The sequence below is a fragment of the Anomalospiza imberbis genome, chromosome 5 (assembly GCF_031753505.1).
Source record: "Anomalospiza imberbis isolate Cuckoo-Finch-1a 21T00152 chromosome 5, ASM3175350v1, whole genome shotgun sequence".
Classification (NCBI taxonomy): Eukaryota; Metazoa; Chordata; class Aves; order Passeriformes; family Viduidae; genus Anomalospiza; species Anomalospiza imberbis.
In genome coordinates, this window is record NC_089685.1 from 52,702,279 (window position 1) to 52,721,388 (window position 19,110).

General features: G+C 47.1%; 1 protein-coding gene across 4 annotated transcripts in view; it reads right to left on the minus strand.

The window, feature by feature from the left end:
• DENND2A (DENN domain containing 2A) overlaps positions 1-18,739 on the minus strand; it is a 57,346-nt gene extending 38,607 nt beyond the window's left edge. For 3 of the 4 annotated variants that reach the window (XM_068190813.1, XM_068190809.1, XM_068190814.1), the window contains exon 1: positions 18,594-18,739. The gene's annotated coding sequence lies outside the window, so the exon portion shown is untranslated. Of the gene's footprint in view, positions 1-13,583; positions 13,708-18,593 lie in introns of those variants that run through there. The other variant, XM_068190810.1, reaches the window with a different exon arrangement.
• Between the last annotated feature and the right edge of the window lie 371 nt (positions 18,740-19,110).

Sequence of the window (19,110 nt, forward strand, 5' to 3'; positions counted from 1 at the left end):
AGGCTGTATCTCAAGGTTTCCTTTGCTCTGTTTACTCTGAACCTCCCAAAAATTTCATCCACGTCCACAAGTGGATGCTAGCCACACTGCTGGCACATACGAACAACAAGGCTTCACAGCAACAGGAGCAACCTGCAGCTGGTCCAACTCTACTCCAAGAAGAAAAAAGGCCACGCTGTGTATCTCCTTGGTGCTTAAAACCTGAGCAACTCTGAGCAGCCAAAGCCTACAAGTCACGTAGTCCCCTGCTCTGGTGCTTTACACAACAAAGGGTGCAGCATAAAGACAGCAACAAGGAGGCAACAATATATAACATATATAAAGAACAGGAAGGATGCCAAGAAGACAAAACACTAACAGGAAAAACATGAGTAAGGGGAAACGAACAGTTAAAGCCTTCAAGGCTCCCTCCCCCAGCCCTTGCTCTGTTTGGAGCCTGTTTTCCTTTGGGGGAAGAAGGAGGCATGAGGATGCGTGCCTGTGCTCACACACACAGCCGCAGCGCGGGCTCCCGTGCACAGCCCCAGCACCGGGCAGTGTCCACGTTCCCGGCACCAACACGCTGCCTTCCTGAGGCCACCGGCAGAGTGTAACCTCAGGGAGCGAGCCCCTGCTCAGCATGGAGGACACGAGCCAAGCAGGGATGCAGCCAGAGCTGAGAAGGATACCAGGGCCCAGGAGAGGCTCCCTGGGTGAAACAAGATGCTTACAGTAGAGGAGTCCCTACTCGAGGTGCCCAACACCAACCCAGCAGCAAGGCATGGGTTTTCTCAAACTTGAGCTCCACAACATGTGCCATGAGCCTTCCCCAGCTGACAGCCCAAACAGCTTCTCCTCAGACAACTTACACAAAGTCCACTTCTTTCCTCTCCTGGTCAGTCGTGCAGATGGGCCACCTCCACAGCAGCAGGGCTTATCAGAAAGGATCAATCAGATCACTCATGAGGAAAAACCTCTTTACAAGAGGGTGACCAAGACCAGAGAGATGGTGGAGGCTCTGCCCTTGGAGATACCCAGTACCCAACTGGACAACGTCCCGAACAGGCTGCTCTACATCACCACACTCTGAGCATGGGGCTGTACTTGCCACCTCCAGAGGTGCCTTCCCAGCTCAGCTACTCTGCCATCCTGTGCTGGGCACAGTCAGTTTAGGGCAAGGTGGCCTCTTTGCAGACACTGATTGTCCTGGCTACGTGAATCTCATGAAGACTGAAGACACCAACAGCAGGATTGCTCAGTTCATCACACTTGTAATAGGATCCTAATTGCAGATAATTCTAGATAATCAGGGCCCAGTCATTTGTTAAAGAGAAAAAAGCAGGATAAACTTATGCAAAACATTGACATGACATGCTCTTACAGCTTCTTTTAGAGCCAGATCCCACACAGCCTCCTACTCCCCTCACCCCACTCTGTCCCAACTTTTCCCTTTGATCTATCATATCTTACACCACAGGGTTTACAAGGGGGGTCAGGAGAATCCCATGTGTCAAAACAAACTGTATTTTCAAAAACCCCGAGTGGAATCGACGTACCACAACCTCTGCCTTTGTGCAACACCCCACGTCAGGGGAACAAGGCTGCAATGTGAGGAATGCAGGAGCTGGCCGTGTCCAGCAAAGCTGGGCTGGGTGTTAGGACATGTCTTTAATTTCATGATATAATTTGATCTCCTGACCTTCTCCCTCTCTAAGCACACAGAACAAATTCTGCCTGCTTGTATGTCTTTAACATGACTGAAAAGATTACCATGGTTCAAGGGACTGCCCTGCTCCTCCCTTGGCTGCCAGCAAGGTGGCCCCATCCCTGTCCTTGGTAAAAGACGTGCCTGATCACATCTGATGGTTGCCATTGACTAAGGGTGTGCTGATGTTTTTCCTCCCTTCTTGCTTTTGCTTTCTATCAGCTCCAATGCTTGTAAAGCCCTTCCAAGCTAGGACGGGCTCACAAGCTGCCTGCTTCAACTCCCTAAACCTGCAAAGAAATAAAAGGAGGGGAAGCACAAAGTTTTCTGCTCAGATAGCAACATCAGTCACCTGTCTGGGAAAACCTAATGAGCACTGAAACACATGGAAAGAATCATAAAATGATTTGGGCTGGAAGGGGCCTTGAAGATCATTGAATTCCAATCCCCCTTGCCAGGGCTGGCAGCAAGACTCTGCTTGTAAAGAAGTTAACCCTCAGCAATGAGAAGAAGGAGCCAGCAGGACCTGCTGTGGGCAATATCAGGAGTTCCCCCAGGCCTCAACTTCAACTGAGACCATCCTTATTCTGTAGTAAAGCAGATGGACCCTTGAGAAACTACTCTCACCTCTTGTCCATTATTTCCCTTCTCCAGCCATTTGCCGAAGGTTGTAGGTCAAGCTCCACAGGGATATCATCAGCATCACCTGCCTGACACCGGAAGCTGGAAGGACAGCACATCTGGTAGCAAGGTAGCTCTAAAAACCTCTGCTCACCATGTGCCAGCTGAAACTTTCTTCCCACAGAGCCCTGCAAAATTTAGGGTAGAGATGACTCAGGAATGGGAAAGGACAAATTCCTGATCCAAACAGCACTCCTGTTTCAAAGCAGAAGATAAGTTTTTGCAAAAGAAAAGCCTGATTTTCTTTTCAAACACAGGAGAAGCAGCAACGATTTTCTCCCCAGGCTCCACGCTAAAACAGCTAAACGATTTTTGCTGAAGGCTTTCAAAAGTAATTGAGCCAGAAGCAATGCTCAGCATGGAAAAGTGCAGACTGAAACAAAAATAAAATCTTGACCTGAAGACAGTAATCAAAAACAGGGTCTCACAATATGAATTGTCTTCTGTTAAAGGTGGGGCTTGTTGCACCCACTATTATTAAGCTTGTCCCACAATTCCCATTGTTTTATTTTCTCTTTGTTCCTCCCTCTAAACACATAACAAGCAGAAAAAAAACCAACTCAAAGGATATTCAACATTTCTTCAGTTTCCTTCAGGCAGACACACCCTCAGCTGAAAAACACAGCATTTTCAGGGCTAGTGGTGGGATGTTTCACGACCCTGTCAAAAAACCCAGAAACACTCTTTTTCTAACTCACAGCCCCCAGTCACAGATTTAGTCCTGCATGCATAGAAGGTAAATACTGCTTTTTATCCTGGTGGCAAGTATGGTTTGTATGACTGCTTAGAGACATGATGAGTCTTAACTCCTGCAGGTAGCTTAACAAACAGTAAGAAAAAATTCACGTGGAAAGGAAGAGAATGATTCAGTATTTTCCAATCTGGCTGCTAAAATGATTGCAATGCTTAATAGAATTATGTGTTTCAGGCTATGCTTTCTAGAAGGAAGTAATGAAAAAAAGATTGAAAAAAACCCTGTAATTCCAGATGAGGAAACCAAGACCCCGGGAAGTGAGGGCAAGAGTAGAGGACACCCCTTCTGGGGCAGCTCCTGCCATTACTCTCCCTGTGTTGAAGGTCTTGTGTGAGCATTTGTGTGCGCACAGGGGGGTTGCTCATCCCCTTTGATGGGGTGATAATATTCGCTTTTGCTTTGCAACCTAAAAAATGAAAATTCATTTACTTGAAGTCAAGGCTGAAGAAGACACTGGTGGTGTGTCCTTGCCTGCAGATTACATCAGTGGAGATGGTGATCCATACCTGGTTTGTTTGGCTTTGAAACTACACACAGAGAAAATGACTGTGGTCAATACAGAATAAAACAAAATAAATATGGACCAGATTCACACAAGCACACATCTGCCAGCAGAATCATCTATCAGCCATACAAGAAAACAAGATTCCACCAGATACAGTGGAACTGGCTTCAGGTCCCAACAAAGTCAAAAAGAAATTGGCAAATACTCATTTCTACCAGTGCGGCTAGGTGATGTAGGTGCTTTTCCCTCCTTTAACTGGTGTGCTGTGTTAGAAACATACCAGTCCTACTACACCAGTAAATCACTTCCAGTGTAAAAGAATTGGAAAGAGTTCAGGGTTATTATGCTTATAAGAAACCCAAACATTTGACAGCATAGGAAACAACCTGTCACTAAAAAATAGTGTTCAGCTCATGAACCACACTGGAATTCATTTTTGATGTGGTGAGATAATCTCTGCTATTCTAACATAAATGGGACCCAAAGAGGTCCTTTTGAGGAGCAACTCTGCAAAGAGTTTCCTGGCAGGAAGACAAATTGTCTCACATTCAGAAAGGAAATGAGAGCATTAAAATGAAGAACCTCAACTTCTTCCAAAATAAGTTATCATCAGGGAGACAAATGGAGCCTCAGCAAATCTCTCCTTTGGTGGCCTTCACCCTGCAGGATGCTGACTCTCATCCCTCCTGATGAGGATTTAGCACACAGCTTCCTGAAGCGTCCATCACCACAACCTTGGGGCACCATCTGCATGCTCCATGAGCCCTTCCCGTACCCACCCCAAGTCCATGACCTTCCACTACAGTCTGTCTCCGTCAAGCATCACCTTCTGAGCTCAAGCAAAGAGTCACCCACTGCTTGATTTTCAGTTCCCTCTGTCTCCTTCAACCTCCTCCTTGCTCCGACCCTCGCTCTCCCACGTATCTAGGCCATCACAAAGGCAGAACCTGTTTATGGCAAACCGTATTCTTTATGGAAACCTTCCAACCACAGCCCAGCACATCATCCCCTCGCTCAGCCTTCCTGAGCGGAGAGCAGGGCCAGGCAGCACGTCAGCTGCCCAAGATTTGGCCATCACCAGGAGGAAGCTCTCACAGCTCCAAGGAGGAAGAAACCTCTGCAAGGAGGGTTTGCATTTATTTATTTTTCCAGGAGGAAAGCCGCTCTCGGTGGGCGTGTGCGTGCATGTGTGCGTGTGTTTGTGTCGGGACAATGGGAAAAAGGACAGTGGAGCGGAGCTGCCAGGAAACAGTCGGCCATCTGCCCGTGCAGAGAGCACTTTTCCCTTTCCTTTCGTATGGAGAGGAATGTAGCTGAGAGCCGCCATCCGCCCGTGCTGGGAGGAAATCTGAGCGACTTAGCTTTGCCAGGGAGAGGAAGCGTGGGGGAGGGAGCCGGCCCGGTCCCTGTGGTTAAGCGGTCATTGCACTCACGGCCAATAAAAGCGAGGAAAAAAGCCATACCAAAACCCCCAAATCCTAGGGAAAAATCGCTCTTCCTCCTCCACCCTTTCACATGCGGTTTGATACTTTCTCCCTCGCAGGGCGATCCCGGGCACAGGAGGGGGTTCGGAGGGCGATGGAAACCAGCACAAGGGTTTCCCAGCACTGACAAGAAAGCATCACAGAGAGAAAATCAACTCACATCACTGTGTTGCTTGTCCGCCCACACCCTCTCCATAACCAGGAATTTGGCCACCTGAGCACAAAACAACGCGAGGAACGACTCTTTGCTCTTCCAAGGCTCCCCAGCCCCAGCAGAGCCCCAGCACACGGCAGAGCATAGGGAGGAGGGTGGTGCCGGTAACCATCCCCACACTGTGCCCCAGGGCTCCAGCAGAGCTTCTGATCATACACTTTGTAAGAGAGGGGAGAAAAGATCTGATCTCCTGGTACTGTCAGGCAAAAATGCTGGCAAAATATCATGATGGCTTGGTGGCACATTCTTCTGCCACTTTTTGTGGTAGAAAAGCCACAGGGAAAGAAAGAAATAAAATAGAGAAGGACAAAATTTTCTCAAGTGACTACACGACTTTGAAGTTTAAGACACATTTTCACAATCGAGGATCTGATTTTTTTTTTTTTTTAAACAAACGTTCCTACTAGGCTTGCACTTACACTTGCAATTCCATCTCCTTATTTTAACTCCCAAATAAGTCCCAGCTTTGACTGAGTTAGCTCCACATTGTATTCACGTGGCGCTTAGGGACATGGTGTGGTGGCTGACTTGGCAGCTTTAGGTTAATGGTGGGACTCCATGATCTTGGAGGTCTCTGCCAATCTAAATGATTCCGTGACTGTAGAAGCAGCTAACATTTTCAAAGAATTGTAAGCACACATTCCTTTTTCGCTGACTGCAACAGGAGACAGGTCTGGGTATGGCTGGGAAAATCAAGAGCACATTTCTCTGCACCTTCGTGCACCTACGCAAACTCTGCTGCTCACCAGGCGCCAGATCCAGCTCCAAAGGGCTGGCAGAGTTTGCTAATGTGGGAGATGTCTCAGATAACAGATCACACCCCTGAAAAGGGAACTTCCAGAAGAAATAATTACTCTACATATGTCTAAAGAGCTTCCTCACATCTGGCAGCTTGGAGGAGAGACTGACACAGCGATGCTGTAAACCTAAGCACATTCAGGCCAGACCTGAACTGACACCTGTGTGCCCCGTCCCTTTCAGAGACATGACACAGGTTTCCACATTCTGTTGTGACTTTTTAATCTTTTTCTTTTTTTTTCCTCATAAAAACAAAACCACTGGTGTAGCACAGTGTGTGACCTGAAGCAAATTCCTTGGTTGTTTTTCTCTTGGTGGGATGAGAGACAAGATGAGAGGGAACATAGAGACTTGATTTAAGGAAAAGTCTTTTTTTCACTACGGGGATAAAAGAGCTTTTTTCACCATGAGGAAGACAGAGCTCTGGAATAGCCCTGCTGTCTCCATTACTAGAGGTTTTCAAGACCCAACCAAAGCCCTGAGCAATCTGAGCTCAGACCTGAACCTATCTGAGAAGGAGGCTGGAGTACAGGCCTCCTGTAATCCCTCCAAATCTGAATTATCCTATGATAACAGATCATGAATTACTGTAAAAGTGAGTAATCGCCCTCATTTTCTCTGTGGAAAAAAAACAACAAAAAGTATCTTTCAAAACATTATTACTAGACATTTTCCTCCCCAAGTGATACTCTTTTGCCTTCCTCCAACTGATCAGCAAGGAAGCAGTAAAAATAGCTGCCAAAGCAAGATATATAATTATGCTATCCCTAAGTAATTTCCACTGTCTTTTGTCCCTAGTCATTCTACAGTGCCTAACAGACTTCAACAGCTCCATGGAAGCTATTAGGGAGGCCATGAATCCACCAATAATGCTGCCTTAGCAGATACTGATGAGTGTTGTAAATTTTCACTATTAGAAAAGGAAAATATTTTCTTCCCAAGTTCATTCCACTTTCAGAGATCAGGGTGCAATTTTTTGAAAAGCTTAAAGGTATTTCATAACTAAATCAAAAATCAACCAACTAAAGAAAAGTGAGAAATACTGGAAGTATTTATTTGGGAGATTTGTTTTTTTTTCCTTTGCTGAAGTGCTCCTTTGGGCTTCTTGCAGCAGAAAACCTAGAAAGTGGAGAGTTATCAAACAAGCACATATTGTTCACTACTCTCTTCCAAGGGATGTGCTAAAGCCAATACATACATAAAGGACTTTAATTTCCATTGTTTACTTTCTTTCACATACATCACTAATGGAGCAAAAGCAGAGCACCCATGTACAATTGTCTCCATCAGCCCTTATCTCACAACTGAAGCAGAGCTATTTATACATAAGCTTCCAACCCAGAGAATGTGCATCCAAGTTTTGTATTCCAGGGTATCCACTAGGGCATACTCCACCCAAGATGTTTGGATGTTGTGCTGGACTGGGCTCTGATACTGTTTATTGTGCACAGGAAAAACTCATTACTGCAAAGCACCGACTGCATTTCACAAGGGCACGTTTTACAGGACCCAGAACAAAATATCAAAGTAGGAATCTTCTGGAGTTAAACCCTTTGCAGAAGCCCTGTCCCCTGAGTTATTCAATAAACATCATCTCCTTTCATCTTAAATGCTCATAAAGATGCCATTTCCAGTCCACTGCAAGGGGAAATCCCAGCTGCACTGAAGGTGACTGCAGTGCTTATGGTGTGTCTTCCACTTCACCCTCCACATTCACCTCACTTCTGCTCAGCCCCAACAGAGAGGTACCTACAGAAACACAAGCACAGCCGCCCCTGCTCAAGTCCATAAAAGTCTCTTTGGATGGGATGGGACAACTCTTAGATGTTCTCATGTGATGTTAAAAGGATAGAAGGGTTTCCTGCAGGGCAAGAGATGAGGTCTCCCACAGTAGAGGGCCAGCACTAGAGTGACCCACCTGGTATAACACCCTGATGATTTGCAAGTTCCTTTGTGAATTTCCCATCCCCAGTGTCCCAAAAGCATCAGCATTACACAGTCAGCTTTCAAGATCTGGCTCAGGAAAGAGGTCTGTCTGTAAATGTTGTTTTTCTCTCTCTGTAGAAGACGGAGATTGCAGCAAATGCACATTTTCCACAGATTAAACACTCTATGAACAGGCCAGTTAGATCACAGAAGGCTTTGGGTTGGAAGGAACCTTAAGAATCATCTGGTTCCAATCCCTCAGCCATGGACAGGGACAACTTTCACTAGATCAGGCTGCTTAAAGCCCCATCCAGCCTGGCACTGAACATTTCCAGGGACGGGTCATCCTCTTGCAGTACCTCACCAGCCTCACAATAAGGAATTTCCTCCTACACATTTAATCAAAATCTCCCCTCTTCTGAATTATATTCTTTTAGATATTCCTCACCAGAACCATGTTCTTTATACAAATGTAGAAGCTCCCCAATGCTGCCTCAGTTATCTGCAGTTGAACACAATGGATATTTGATAACAGCTGTATTTTCTTTACTGAAAAGAGAATGCCTACAGACACATAACTGGAAAACTAAACCTAAACTTGATCTTTTAGGGGGAAATTCCCCAAACATTTTCTTCTATTAGAAGAGGAACAAGAAGAGCTTAAGTAATACTGTACTTGATTTACTTCTTGGTTGGTAAGAAAAATGTTTGGCATTCAAATAGGCATTCTTCTTCCCATCTCTTCAGCATGTAATAACTCAAATGTTCAGACTGCATAGCATCTACTTAATAAAAATCTTCCCTAAATGGGTTCACTGCATTCATATTAAAATGATAAGTAATCATTTCAGCCCTGAAAATAGGTTAGCAAGAAGTTATCTTTGCTTATATGCCTTCCTGAGCAAAAAGAATATTAGAGATACACAGTGTTTGCAAATATAATTATCATATAAAACTAAGAATACTCTCAAGAGGTGATTTGTGCTCTAAAAGTACTCTCTCCTCCTGAAGTGGCATCTCACAAACTCTGAACCACAGTGCAGAAGTGCCTGTTTCTTTTACCTGATCAGAAATGCTCCAGAAAATAACTTATCTGGTCAAGATGCACTCACATACTTGAAATGCAGCTGCATGATCTCAGCAACTCAATTTGCATGAATCACAAACAGATTTAAGTGTTGCTGGATGAGTAAATTACTTATGGTTTCTGAATAACTTAAATAATTTTGGCCAAGTTTGATCTAAATTCAGTATGCCCCCAAAAAACCCCAAACCTAACAGAGAGAAACTTGCAAGAAAACATCTGAGGTAATCTGAAGGAAGCTTACAAGAGTCAGGTTCTGTACTGTGAAATTACATTACTTACCAAAATTTAGCTAAATTGAGGGGGTGTGTGTTAAACCCTCCCTTTACAAGGAGCTGAAATACTATTTAGGCTTTCTCTCCTTCCTATTTATTTTATTGAAGGGAAAAAAGGAGAGAAGAAAATAGATGGGGCTACCCTGCCACCTTTCTCCAAGTAGTTAGTTATAATTTTTTTTTTTTTATTCCATCATGAAACTGAAAAAACCTATACCACAAGGTTTCTTCCAAAGCATCAAAAAACTCCTAACCTCACTTTGAGGTCATTGCTCAGCTGAAGTTAATGGAGCAATGACAGTGACATCACCTTGTTCTGGGTAACCTCAGACACACACCTCTCACTGTGCTTCATCACTGCACCACCAAGTCATGCTGACTCTGTGAAACTGCTGCTTAAGAAAAGGTCCATTATACATTCTTCTGCTTAATTCTGCATACAAAGATTTCACAGCAAATCATACCAAAATCTCCTACATTAAAAATACCCCGTTGTTGACATGTTAAAAAAAAAAAAGTTATATGTGCAACAGAGACAGTGAAACAGCTGATGTGCTGAAGTGTGTCAGGAAAAAAGAATGGGTTGGTGATTACCTGTTTCCAGGGAAAGAGATAGAGAGAAAGAGAGAAAAAGAAAGAGAGACAGGGAGAGAGAGAGAAAGAGGGAGAGAAAGAGGGAGAGAAAGAGGGAGAGAAAGAGGGAGAGAAAGAGGGAGAGAAAGAGGGAGAGAAAGAGGGAGAGAAAGAGGGAGAGAAAGAAAACAAACTCAGTGGTCAGGTTTGATTTTTCAAAAAGCAGATCTTGGTCAGGAGCCTGAAGTAAAAATAAAACACCCCTCATGGCTCTCTACAGCTCCTGAGCAGGGGAAGTGCAGAGGGAGATGCCCAGCCCTTCTCCCTGCTACCCAGTGATAGCACACACGGGAATGGTTCAAAGCTGCAGCAGGGGAGGTTCAGACTGGACATTTGGATGCATTTCTTTACCAAGAGGGTGGCCAAACATTGGAACAGATTTCCTAGAGGTGGACAGTGTTCCACATCTGTGAGTGTGTAAAAGGCATTTAGTCAATGCCCTTAATAATATACTTTAACTTTTGCCCTGAAGTGGTCAGGCACCTTGGCAAGATGATCCCTGTGGGCCCCTTCCAAACTCAGTCTAGTCTACTATTATTTTGTTATAAATAGTTTATTCTATTATTAATAAAACAATAGTAATAATAATAAAATCAATAATAATGATAAAATTCTAATGAAAGGCTGCCTTGAATATGAATGGCAAGAGGGACTGGGTTAGACATCTGGGAACACTGGTTTGAAGGACAGAAAAAGATAGAATTTGTATTCCTGCAGTGGTTGCTGGTCAGCTGAATTCCTTCACTGCTCTAAAATGCCAAGTTTCTGTTTCTGATAATGTTTCCAGATTGCTTTGGATGAGAAAAATTATTTTAGCCCATGCAAACAAACATTAAGCAAGTGGAACTGAAGCAATATATTACATGTCAGAATAGGTTATTAAAAAAACCCAAGCAACCAGAAAACCACCTCATCAAATTCTGACAACATTTTATGAAATTTGTGCCTTTTAGAGGTGATCCTAATTTTCCTTGAAACATACCCAAAATTGTCTTTGACTAGTGGAGGAATCTATGAATTTAACAGGGGAAAAACCTTGGTTTCCCACTGAATTTGAGTAAGCTAAATCATTCTATAAGGAAAGTTTCCTACTGTGCAAACAAGAGGATACTGATGGGGAAAGGTTAGCACAGACTAAGCAGCAATAGCTGTCAGTATCCTTCACCACCACAAGTACAGGATTGTTATGTGAGAGGTGACACCATGGCAAAACCTCAACATGGAGTCACTCACAGAAATCTCAGGGGACAGAAACAGAAATCTGATGCAAAAACAGTTACCATGTGTTGGTTTCCCAGTAGGAAACCTCTCAGGCTTCTCTCAGAGTTTGACAAAGCTGAGAAACAAAAGCCAGATAGATCAGGGCTTCTGACATCATCTGGAAAAAGCTCAATAGCTTTCACATTTCTTTACAGTAACAAATTGTCTTGTAGAATTTGACTAGGGATTGCTGTACATGCAGCCCAGCATGTCAAGGCAGAGAAAACCAGATTCTCAGTTACTTAGTCCCAAGCTCTCTGAATTCAAGGAAAAAATTCTCATGGACCAGTATATTGTGGAGGATGCTCCAGGGTCTAGTTTTGGCCAGATGTTGATTTTTGAAGTGCTACATGTGCTGATGCAGAGACTACCTTCTCAGTTTTAGTAAGGGGCATTTATTTCCCTTTGCTAGTAAGCCACTCTTGAGCTCTGGATAACCCAAGACTCAACTCTTACCCAAAAGTCCTGTGAAGCCTTTGGGAGCACAGCATCCTTTGCAGCTGAAACACATTGTATTTTTGTATGTAGGAAACACACATCTTCTGCAGGGGCTTAATGTTTTTAAAGAGAAATCTCCAATAGTCTGAAAAGTCTCTGGGAGCTCTCTCCTTTTTAATTTAGAAAGGTGGCGTTTGGCTGACACTGGCAAGCAAACTCATATTTATGAAGTGCCCCCTCAGTGTCCCGTGAAATTTGCCATTTCCCTCCATGACAGTCAGCACTATCTATCACGAGAACATAATCCCCTGGGACAGGAGACCCGAGCCCCTGTGCTGCTCTCCTCTGCAAACAGATGTGTGCACGTTCCCCAGCTCGGAAAGTCACGGCCGCCTTTTGGCAGAGAACGAGAGCAGCTGCACATCTGCAGAGGGGAAAAGCTTTCAGCAAAAACTAGAGGGGGATCTCATCCTCCCCCCAGCCTGCAGAGCAAGCTCAGCATTTGTTCCTCTCCAGATGACACCCCGATGGGTTGATTTAATCAGTCACACATGCATGCCTATCCACAATGCTTCCAAAATACCAAGCCTGTGACAGCAGCTCACCTGAACTGCTCACAGTGACAGGGCTTATCAGCAAGCACTTGGCAAGAGGCCTTGCAGGCTAAGAAGAGGAAATCCACGTTCAAGGGCGCTGCTAATATAAAATGATTCTACAGAGTACAATGGGCGAGTGAGAGACCGCTTGCGATGAGGAGAACACCTAAGCACGTGCTTGATTTTAAGTCTATGCTCGAAGCATATCATCACTGTCTTCAATCATACTGTGTGAAGTCCAGCTCCAAACTTCCCAGAGCAGGAATGATGTACTGCACTGGGAGCCAGAGCACTCGGATGGGTGGACTGAAGCATGCACGTGACCTACATGTCTGCCTAAACGGTTTGCCAGACTGGGGGCACAGTACAGAGTATTTAAATGTAGCAGGATCACAGAAACACTTCACCACTTTTATTCCCAAAGGGAAATCTAATTAAAACACAGAGCATCTAGCCATTTAAAGTTATTCTGCTTACCAAGAAACAGCAAGTCTTGCTCCCTGAAACAGTCTATCCTGTGAGTTGCCAGAGTCCCCAAAACGTTTCTGGAAACCCAACTTATGTGGTTGAACTTGGCCAGGAGCCATCTGCTCTCTGGTATCTGTAGGATCAGGAGTCTCAAGGTCTGGCAGGATCTCATCCAGAACTCTTTCAGCCATTTCCAAGTGAGGTGGCACCTTTTCCCACTCAAGCTGCCCCTTAACCATCATCAGCTCTTGACATTTTAAGTGTCTGGGCCAGATTTTCAAATGAGCTCAGAGCAAAGCTTTTGTGAGTGCTTGTCCAAGACCAGCTTTTCTGCCAGGCACAGATATCCCACCAAGGCAAAGCCTTTCCAAGCAAGGTCAGCACCCCACATGCTGAACTGTTCAGCCAATCTGATTACTTACCATGATGCCTGATGAGGAGATGGGCATTGGAAATTACAGTTGCCAGCACCTCCTGGCAGAATCTATCTTTACACTGGGCTCCATTCAGATCAACAGCTCTCTGCTGTACATATTCTACAGGGAATGAGAGCAGTGGAACAAACCTCCACCAGCTTTTGCAATGCTGTTTTACAGAGGAGGCAGGACTGGCCACAGTTAAAAGATGCCACACTTGAAAACAAAGCAGTGCTCCTACAACGGCTCACACGGCAGCACCTGCCTTTTTAGTGGCACAGCATTAGTGGCACTGCGACATCAGTAGCAGCAAGTCCCAGAGTCCACTTCAGGCATCACAGAGAGGGCTGAACCACAGCTGGCTTACCTGTCTAGCTTCCTTTTGCCTTTTACTCTGATCTTCCACCACACATCCCAAAATGGTCCAGGCCCCTTACTCGCGCTTCTAGAGGAGATCTTGTCAGCACTGCACGTGGAGCCAACTGCATGGAGAGCCCAGGGGATGGCCAGGGCCATCTGTTACAGGCTTTTCTCTCTGTGAGTTGGTGTTTGTATTTTAACTCCCTCTGCTTCTGGGCCCCTCTTCATCTCTTGCTCCTCCCATCTCCCTCTCTCCGCTCATGAGGACAGAGTTTCCATCCTGGCCCTGGGCCAGCACATGTATGGGCAAAGGCAGAGTTCAGGAAAAGCCATCTTCTGCTCCCTTTCATCATGTAAACACTGCCAGTTCCCAGCCCAGGAGCACAGGGCTGAGCCAGAGCTCTGTCTGCAGTGCAGGGGCACTGAGGACCAGCAAGTCCCGCCCGGGCTGGACACGGCAGCTTGGCTGCAGCGCAAACATCTCTCCTCCCAGCCCTCCTGCTCCCAGTGAGCAGCCCAAGCTTTTATCCCAGCCAAGAAATTGCTTGTTAGAAGGCAGACACAGATACATCTCACATTCAGCAAAGATCATGTGTAGCAGCACATGCAGGTAACAGTCAAGCCAAATTCTTGTTTGTGCCAGCCATTAAAAACAAGGAAACCAGAAGACCCCAAGCAAACCTGACTGGCAGTCAGCACTGGGATGACAATCTTGCCCTAAGAAGGCCTCAGAGGTGTGCTAGCTCCTAACAAGTTTAGTCAGTAAAAACTGACCTTAAATCACCACTAACTCTTGCATCTGCTTTGCTAAATCCTTGAAAGTAACAGTATGCCAGCTGCAGCTGGTTTCCCTAACCTGGGGAGGGGAAAAAGCACTGAAGCAAAGAATGAAGATTATACCAGCACTCACAGCGCTCATTCCAGCAGGACATGACTCTTTCAAGCCTCTGCCCTTCCAACTATGCTTGACTTCCTTCAGCTTTATCATGGGACAGTACTATTTTCAAAAAACACAGAAATTATGTCCTCAATAGATGTTATCTGCATTAAAGAAAGGAGTCACAGTGTTTCAAACTTCTTGCAAGGAAGATTTCCCATGAGCCCCATTTTGGGGTTTTTGTTGCACACACACAGCATCCCACATTTGCCCAGTAAATGCTTAGGCAATGTATTTGCCTCCGAGCAGTGTGAACTCAGGGGGTTTCAGCACAGGAACACCCCAGCCATCATGCCAGGATTATCCCAAGAACACAGTCCCTGTGAGCAGCTCCAAGGATGACAGGCTGGAACCACATCATGGGGTTCAGAGGTGCTCAGAGCTGTCTCAGCACAGCAGGGACTGGACCAGCATGATGGCAGAGCCCCAAAGGTGTCTTGCTGCCACGAGTTCCCACTGAGCTCCCAACTCACTGAAGACAAACTGGTGAAGACTCACATCCACTGCTTTCACCAGGAAAGGCCTGGGGATTGATGACTTTCACCTCATCAGTCCCATGTCCACAGAGCACCTTGACCCAATTGGGTGGTGAACCATGTAAAGGCTGGGAGAGGTCTTGAACAGGGCCAGCCTATAGGACCTTAAGTATTTATTTATGTAAAACAGTGCTGATGCCTTTTAGTGCTTTATATCAACCTTGAACTGATCCTCAGCCTGCTCTGTGCTAAGCTTCCACCAGAGGACACAGGCCTTGGTTGAAATCCCAGGATGCAGAGGTCAGAGACTCCAGGGATTCTAGACTGTCTTAGGCACCCACTTCAAGGTCAGCCAAGGGCCCTGCAGAAGCCACATTTCAACGTAGCACAGCCATTTCAACAGCATTTCTAAAGCACAGCCTTCATGAAGCTGGGAGCTCAGTCATATGGTCATCTTCACTAAAACCTGGGCTGAAGCCACCCCCACACACCATGCATATCCTCACATGTCAGCCTTTGCTTCAACTTCCAGGAGCTGATAAAGCATCTCCAAGGTGAAGAGCAGAAAAAAAAAATCCCATAAGCAAGATCAATGTACTATTGGCCTTTCCACTGCACTTCAGAGCTACAGTCAAGAAAGCAGTGTCTCTTTTCCTGCTTTGTGCTGTAAAACAGTGCTCACAGATACCTCAGACACAATGTTATTTGAGCTGTATCTAAGCAAAGCCAGCATCACTCATTTAGTGTCAGGACTTGAATGAAACAAGAAATTTCTTTCCAGCTCCATCCCACTCCCTCCTTCCCTCGGGAGAGTCTTCTCAGCCTGTGAGGAACTGCTATGCAAGTGCATTAAAAGTCCTATTTCAGCATTTCTTTCATAGTAGAGGCCTCTTCCAGCCAGCTCTTGGGATCCTGCCAACAGACGTATCAGCCACTAGTACTTAAATCCTTCCGCTGAAAAATGCTTCCCTAAAGAGCTTGCACCCCAGCTCTGAATCATCACAATTAACTGGCTTCAACAAGAGTTTAAGACAGGTTCTTCTCCACTCTCATGGGTTTAAGGGTGAGCTACACAGCCTTTTCTCCCCTTGGCCTGGCCTCCACTTAGGAAGGAGCAGCTTCCCCACAGTTCCAGTCAGGAAATAAATGTCAGGTGTTACAAAAGGAAGGGAGAACCAGCTGCTTTGAATGATGCATTCAGGGGATCCAAAAGAACACAGCACTTATCAGACACTTCTGAAATGCCCAGCATCTCTCCATCTTTAAGAGACTGGCTCTGTTGTGTGATGATTTCATCAGCAAATTTCCTTAACTTGGGGAAGGATCGAGCTTGCTTCTGTGCTCCCAGAGTGCCCAGCAAAATAAGAGATTTTAAGTCCTGTCTGTATGAATTAGTTGTCATGGCTGATTTTAAGAATAACTCGTTGGAAAAGCTACTCCTGGATTAAGATCATCTCTGAAAAACACAGCTTATGGGGTCTTCATTTATTGTCTCCTTGTCAAAATGAACATTTCTAACATGTAAATACACCAGGCATGGGAGAAAGACAAGCCTATTGTAAGTGTCTGACAAAGGATCTAAATGATCTTCTTGTTTCTGGAGAACAGCAAGCACACACAGAGGTTGTCTGTGCAGACAAAACGTCCTAAAAGCTTTCCCAAGGCAGAGAGCTGGGGGCAGCACCGAAAGCAGCACTTTGGGACACTCCACACGCACTTGTGCTCTACAAGAAACACTGCGCTTTGGAACTGAGCTGAGGAACAGGGAGTATCTTCTGCGTGGACTGCTAGGATATGGACGTGCCAAAAGCCAACCCAGGCTTCGGCGCACAACCTTCTCACCCACGCAGGCAGAGAGTGGTCCCAGCAGAGCAATAAATCTTTACTCTGCTTTTTGCATCCCCGGCCGCTCCAGCGCCCTTTGTTTTCAGTGCTTTCTCTTCCGTTTCTCAAAAAGGCGCCTTACTACCCTGGGAAATCCTGTGGCTTTCCTCTCATTTCCATACTTAGCGTTTTCAGTTGCTTCCAAGCCTGACCCAACATAGTAGTTATCCATTTTCACAGGCTGAAACACTGCCTGGATTATTCAAAAAACCCAAACAACAACCAAACAAAGCCGCCCAAACCCAACATGCACCAAACCCCACAAACACTACCCCAATGACAACAGTTCAGAACACAACAGAAGGGTGGAGGAAATGCATTCCTTTCCCCTGCCAGGATGCAATAACAACTCCCTTTTTGGTGGTTCAGAAAACAGGGCCAGTACACATTATCGGACCTCACTACCACACAGCAAGAACCAGCAGTCAGTAAGATGGCAGCCAACACAGAAAAAAGCTTTTTAATCCACCACCAACACCAGCAGCTCCCCTCACAGTAGCAAATAAAAGCCCCATGGAAATCCCTCTGGTCATCTCTTTATCTTCCCAGCTGAGTTCCAGGCTGGAGACGCTCTTCTCCAAAAGTAACAAACTTAAACAACTACTTAAATGGCAAGAGCAAAGGTGGCTGGGAATAACTCAGGCTCAGGAACAATTTGCTGACCTGCCTTGGAAACAAGCTGTGCTCTTGCAAAGAGCAGAATTAAGGGCCCATGTTTAGCATTTAGTCCCTGCGCCTGTGAGGAGGCTCCAGTGCAGATCCAAGCAGTCACAAAGCCTCAATCCCCCATGACCATCATTTTTCCAGCACCAAGCATCAAAAGACATGCTTACTGGACACTCAGAAAGCCAAAACCTCAGAAAGTGTCCCAAATACACTTGGCATGGTTTTACCTCCCAGTTTGCATTTGACACCTTGGGAGCACAGCAGCAGCCAGCTCTAACTTCTTCCTTGTTCCCTTCCCAAACAACATTCCCCTCTGCCAACTCCATCTCTAACCCATCAGCGCTCATCATTCCTGGGTACAAGAGCGGGAAGGCAAGAAAGCGTTTTTCTCCCCAGGACAGGTGAATACTCCCACCGATCCCCACCGGGAGTCAGAAATGCCACCCTGATAAGCCACAACTGCAGGCGCGCTCCCTCCAGCCGAAGGCAAAGTACGAGGAAAGCAGGCTAACCAGAGCAGAGAGAGAGAAGTGCAGGGCGAATATCACACGGGGATTCAGGGTTTTGCCGAAACGAGAACTCTGGCTGTTTGCTCCAGCAGGGCCCGGGCTTCCCCCAAAGAATGTGCTTAGCGTTTCCTCCTCTGTTTTGTGCTGGAGACCGAGGCAGAGTTGAGTTCACTCAGGGGCCCCGTGCTGGGTGGCGGGGCTGCCGCTGCTCCTCCGCCCCAGCGCTCCCGACCCGCTCGGGTCGGCTTTTCAGCAGCTGCCCAGGTCCCCTCGGCCCCTCTCCCCCGGCCGAGCCCCGCTCCGGCAGCGGGCCCGGCCCCCGAGCCCGGCGGGAGCAGCAGCGTCCCCGTCCCGGCGGGAAAGCGGCGGTGCCCGGGAGCGCGGGGGGATTCGGCTCGCGGGCCCCGCTTTCCCCCTCTGCAGCCGGGATGGAGAAAAGCCAGCTGGGGCGCGGAAGGGAAGAGGGGAAGAGGGGATGAGGGATTTCTTTGGAGCGGCACCTCTGCCCGCTCTGCCGCGCTAGCCTCCCCTCGGCGCCTCCCTACCTTCCTCGGCGGCGGCAGCGGAGCGGGGGGGCCGTGTCCCGGCATGACGGCGGCGGCGCCCGGCGCCGGGCTGGCGGCTGCGGACCCGCGGCTGGGGGCTCCCGCCCGCCCCCCGCCGCCACCGGCCCCGGCCCCGGCCCCGGCCCCGGCCCCGGCCGCCCTCCGGCGGGAGCGCCGCCCCGTCCCGTCCCGTCCCGCCCCGCCGCCGAGGCAGCCGCGCCCGCCCCTCGCTCCGGGCATGGAGCGTCCTGTGCTGCCCGCCCGGGGGAAGGGGGATGCCCGAGGGAGGCGACGGGGGCTGCCGGTGTCGAGGCCAGCAGGGCAAACCGGAGCTGAGTGAAAAGCCGCCGTTCTGGGTGCAGACGGAAAGATTTCCGGGGAAACGTAGAAAGTCCTGACTTGCTATCAATCCAGTAGCTGTCACTGGCACGGCTTCCCGAGGCTGATGGGGTCACAGACTCATGGCGGGAGAGCACCTGGCCAGGAATGCCTCAAACCTGCAACACGATTTGTATCC